The sequence below is a fragment of the Stegodyphus dumicola genome, chromosome 5 (assembly GCF_044657685.1).
Source record: "Stegodyphus dumicola isolate Sdum_Otavi_A_Nest chromosome 5, ASM4465768v1".
Lineage (NCBI taxonomy): Eukaryota > Metazoa > Arthropoda > Arachnida > Araneae > Eresidae > Stegodyphus > Stegodyphus dumicola.
The window spans coordinates 124,687,533-124,693,532 of NC_140772.1; positions in this window are offsets into that span (position 1 = coordinate 124,687,533).

Here is a 6,000-nt window from a genome sequence, read left to right on the forward strand (position 1 = left end):
ATGTGAGCGCATGTTGATTACATTTTAAATTGGATTTGTTTAGCAGATATAAATATATGGCGTAATAGTAAAAAATCTCGTACTGCTTTCGTTTTCTGATTTTCATTAACATCTGATATTTTACTTTCTCGATTTTTATCACGCATTAATATTTGAATTGATGGTCGAGGCATATTATCGCTCTTTAGATCGAGAAAATGACTCAAGCTACAATTAGCCTCGAGTATTATGCATTTACCTGTGGATTAAGAGAATTTAAGTGTATATATATTTTTAATTGAGCTGAGAAAGAAAAAGAATGGAAGTGTTACAATGAATCCAATGTGTCTTATTTCAGTGCTTTTGATTTTGAAAGTGTAAGATTCAGAATACATATTGTGTATGATCTGATTATATCCATTATTAACATTAAAAGTTATATGTGAATAAATTGAATATATTCGCTGTGAATAAGATAAATTCATTCTGTTTGATGAGCATTTCCTGTGCAGACAGTACATTTAAGAGTGAAGAGTTATGTGAAATTTAACACGCTAAATGTATACGAATGCAAATTAGTACAGTTCACTAGCATTGGTTATTATTATAGAGTATCTTTTTCATATAGACTGCAGTAAAAGAGCTGACTTCAATTTACATATATAATTGGAGTAAATATTTTTCTCATATGCATAGTTTTATGTAAAGATAGCATTTCGCCTCGGACGTTTATCACATATTTCTTTCTTCATCTTATTTACCACTTATTAAGTAATATTTCACATGGATATTTTTGCGGAGTATCCAACACGTGTTTTTATTTATATCAAATTTTTTCAATCAGGTAGTGAAATCCTCACAATTTCTTATATTTGATCTAACTTCGCAATGAAGGTTTTCAGAAGAAATCGGCGATGCTTTAATTATTTTCTACTAAACATTGCGTGGTAAAATATTTTCAAACATCTTGCTTAAATCTTAAAGCACGCGAAAGGTCATGTGACATGGCAGAAATATTACTAGATGCCCATTGGTCCGTCCTAGAAGCCACTCCCTCGGTGGTTTCACAGATGGGCACTTGGGAAATATGCGGCCCGTACGAAGGCAATTACGTCATCCTTACTTCAACATTGTTGTTATCTATTCATAGGACTTCCACGAAACGTTGGACGTGATAGAAGTGAAGATGAACAAAATGAAAGAAAAAACGAAGAAAGAGTTTCAGGAGGTGGAAGAAACAATCACTGGAATCCTAGACGATTTTATCAAAGGTGCTTTAATAGCGAAATCCACTATCATAGGAATGACACTGAATGCAGTCAAAGTAGAATGGAAGGAGAAGCAAGTAGTAAAGATACTGAAGCAAATGGCGAAGAACAGCAGCCACGCGGTCAAGGCTCTAGATCTTGTCCACTTTACAGATCAAAAATGGGTTGTCGAAAGCCCCACAAAGCTGATTCACGTGCTAAAAACAGATCTTCGGAGGCAATCATTTCCAGAAATACAGAAGATGATGATAATGACGAGGTTGACGACGAACTTAAAAGGCCCAAGCGAATAGTGCGCTATAGATTGTGCTATAGAGACTTTGTGTAGGACTTTTATAATTTTTTTAAAATTATATATCATTTTATTTTTTTCCTACCTATTATTATACTTTTTTGTTGTTTTAATGTATGATAAGATTTGGCTCAGTTGAGGACAATTGAAAAGTCAGGATGGTCGAATGTAAGCACGATTGTAAATTATTTAATTGTTATTAGACAAAATATCTATTGAGAAAATGGCAACAGCTTATTTCAGGATGTCGTTCTATTTATAATTTTTAAAATATTCATTCAGATGATGTACGCTTGAAATGTTTAACGGTACGATACAATAAGTACGTTTGTTATGTACATTTACGAATACGTTACGCCTAGGTTATTAAGATTTATCTTTAAATAAATGTTTGTTTGTCTTTTACAACCATTTCATGACTGATTAATTTAACTACAAAAGGAAGTTAACAATCTGTAGCTTAGTGAGCATGTAAATCAAACCCTCATGCCAGATGGTCAAATGCTTGGACGTCATCCAGCAAGACGAAGGCTAATTAAGGCCCGTTTCCACTGCTGCGTATGCGTTGCGGTGTCTATGCGTTTCTCCAATCAGCGAGCGACTTCACTTTGATTGACATCTGATATCCGTTCGATGTGAGGTGACGGATGACATACGGATGGAGTTCAACAATGTTCAACTTCTATCCGTATGTCTGCGGATGCGTTGGGGTCACGTGGTAAAAAAGGAGCAATCAGGTGTAGTCACCAAAAATTAATGGCGGCAGAAGTAGCGATGAACGCTCGCTTAGGGAAAGAATGTTTTGCAAAAAAATACTTATTTCTGAATTAACATTATAGCGATAAATCTGCGTGCTGAAAAAGACAGCATTCAGCTGAATTTAGTTAAAATAAGATAAGAAAAATAAGATAACTGCAACTACAGTACTTGTTCGCAGATAAAATCAGGCTTTCAAGAAATTCAGTTCAAGAAAATCAGCGGCAAAAATTATTATTCCAAGTCCATGAAATAGCAAAATTTGTCCTGGCAATTATTTCCTAGTTCTGCATACTCATTTACCTTTAATGAAAATGAATGTCTGACTATATCAAACTGCTATAGCAAATTAGATATGATTAAAAGATTTGTTATTTTTTTCTTTTGAAACAGCTAAACACGTTAATTATAAATTAAATTTGATAGCCTTTTAAATATTCCACTGCATTAAAGAGTATGTTAAATTTGTATTTCCCTTTATAAATATATCTTTTTGGCTAACATATATTTGTTAAGCACATGAAATATATTGTTACGGATTTGGTATTTAAATAGCTTATGTTAGTTGAATTGTAAATTAAATTGTTTTATTTCCCGCGCAGTACAGCGCGTGATGAATATAAAAGGAAAGCTAAGCAGGAAAATTGAAAATACAAGAGCGCGTGCATTTAACATTTAATAAATATCTCTTTTTGATTTCGAGAAAGTTCCAGAAAGTTCTCGCGCGCGATTTAAAAATCTTATAAAAAGAAGGAAAAGCTCTCAATTCAGTTAGTCAGCTATTTTACTTAGCTTGTTGTTGTTTTAAGAGTTTGTTTAGAAAACTGCTCTTGTTGACTGTAGCGAATTGGCGGATTAGCTTTCTTTAGCTGTTTTGAATTAAGTTCTTTTGAACGTTTGAGTAATTAAAAGATGCTACTTTGGTAGACGGTCGCACGGATTTTGGCGAGTAATACAACTTATGGTAAACCCATCGCTGGATAAGTTGTTTATGGTAACCGATACTTTGTTGTCATTTTATTAAAAAAATAATGTGTTTTATTTTGCATAACTTCCGTGTTTTAAATATTATTTATGGCTTCTAAATATTAAAAATCAATTTAATTTTACATTTTTATTTGAGATAAAAGTTTTGTTGTTTATAATATTTTATATAATTTTATGTTGTTGATGATGTAATCAATGACTCCACCTTACTTAAAAAGTAATTGGTTTTATTAATATCTATAAATTTAATCTAATGTTTTAAACATTTTTTATGGCTGTTAAATATTAAAATACAATTTAATTTTGCATTTGTTTTAAAAATGATTTTATTATGAATGATTATTTAAATAATTTTAATTCTATGCGTGATGTAATCAGCTCCCTGATTGGTTACTGAATATTTGTGCATTACCGCGCCATTTTAAAATTTTATTATTCATCTCGGTGCTACTTTGGTAGACGGTTGCACGGATTTTGGCGATTTTCCTTTGGCGAGTAATACAAGTTATGGTAAACCCATTGCTGGATAAGTTATTTATGGTAACCGATACTTTGTTGTCATTTTATTTAAAAAATAATGCGTTTTATTGTGCATAAATTCCGTGTTTAAAATATTATTTATGGCTTTTAAATATTAAAAATCAATTTAATTTTGCATGTTTATTTGAAATAAAAATTTTATTGTTTATCATATTTTATGAAATTTTATGTTGTTGATGATGTAATCAATGACGTCACCTTACTTTAAAAGTAATTCGTTTTAATATGTATACATTTAATCTAATGTTTTAAACATTATTTATGGCTCTTAAATATTAAAATACAATTTAATTTTGCATTTTCTTAAAAAATGATTTTATTATGTATGAATTTTTAAATAATTTTAATTCTAGCCGTGATGCAATAAGCTCTCTGATTGGTTATGGAATATTTGTGATCAACGAGCTGTAATCAGCTCCCTGATTGGTTACTGACAATTTGTGCATTTCCGCGCCGTTTTAAAATTTAATTTATATCTTCGAATTCCTTCAAAGATGTTATCTAAATTATGATTCTGATTTTTTATTGTGGTACTTATCAGTTAAGAACAGGTTAAACACTCAAAAAAATGTAAGTACATATTTTTCTTTTATTTTATAATTGTATACTTCAATTTTTGTTAAAAAAATTAATACACTACTTTCAGAAATTGCTGAGATAATTATTGTCCATATGTTTTAATGTTAATTATATTCTATATAACGTATTTTAAAGTATTTGAATTTAATAATATTCTAATTCTTTTAAATGTTGGTATGATGGTTTTTAATTCGATATTCAATTTCAGTAATATTTTAATCTAATTAAACGTTGGCCCAATGTTTTTATAGCGGTGTTTTTATTCTCTTCTTTGCTATATGAAAGTAATAATAACCTTACTTTAGTATTTTATACTTATAGTAAATGTATTTATTTACACTTGCCTGCCATCTTAAAAAACGACATTTTCAACAAAAAATTAATCCATTACTTTTAATGATATTCATTTATTTATTTTTTAAGTTTCGAATACTTTACTATGCGTAAAAACAGAGTTTTTTAAGATGGCTGACGTTTGTAAAAATCGCGCTAATAATTCGGCCAACGTAAATCGCCAAAAATCCGTGCAACCGTCTACCAAAGTAGCACCTTCATCTCTTCGAATTCGTCAGATTTCAAATGGAATGGATATCTTCGTTTCGAAGATGAATGTTGTTATTGGTAATTACCAAGAATTATTGGTATTGGAATAAAAAAATTGCCCTTTGAGACCTTATTTTGGCCAACCTGTCTTTCCTAATCAAAGATTTATTTATAAATTGTTAAAGCGTCAGAGGAAATTTATTTTAAATTTTTGGAGTAAACTTCACTAATTGCTTCTTCAATGAAGTGCGAGATATGTGGATAACAGATGAAGATGGTTAAAAGAGCCGATTCAGTTATGATTTCGATTTTTTTGTGGTTCTTATCAATAAACAAGAGGTTAAATTACTCAAAAAATGTAAGTACATATTTTTCTTTTATTTTATAATTGTATACTTCAATTTTTGTTAAAAAAATTAATACATTATTTTCAAAAATTGCTGAGATAATTATTGTCACATATGTTTTAATGTTAATTATATTTTATATAACGTATTTTAAAGTATTTGAATTTAATAATATTCTAATTCTTTTAAAAGTTGGTAGGATGGTTTTTAATTCGATACTCAATTTCAGTAATATTTTAATCTAATTAAACGTGGCACAATGTTTTTATAGCGGTGTTTTTATTCTTTTTTTTTTTTTTTCTATATGAAAGTAATAATAGCCTTACTTTAGTATTTTATACTCATAGTAAATGTATTTATTTACACTTGCCTGCCATCTTAAAAAACAACATTTTCAACAAAAAATTAATCCATTACTTTTAACGATATTTATGTTTTTTGGCACAGCTTTAGTATAGCCCACCCGGAATTTTAAACAAAAAAAAATATCGCCAAGAGCAGCGAGAAAGGATATGACCTGGTAACCCATACTATTCGCCAAACGCAATGTAAACAAGAGGATGGAATTACGGTTACAGCTAATTTAGTAGTCAGTTACATTTATTCAATTTCAATACAAATTACCGACATATCCGTTTATTCAAAGTTTAATCCACGTGTCCTGTATTCTTACTTTTCCGGTATAGATTTCTCTTAAAATTTGTCTCAA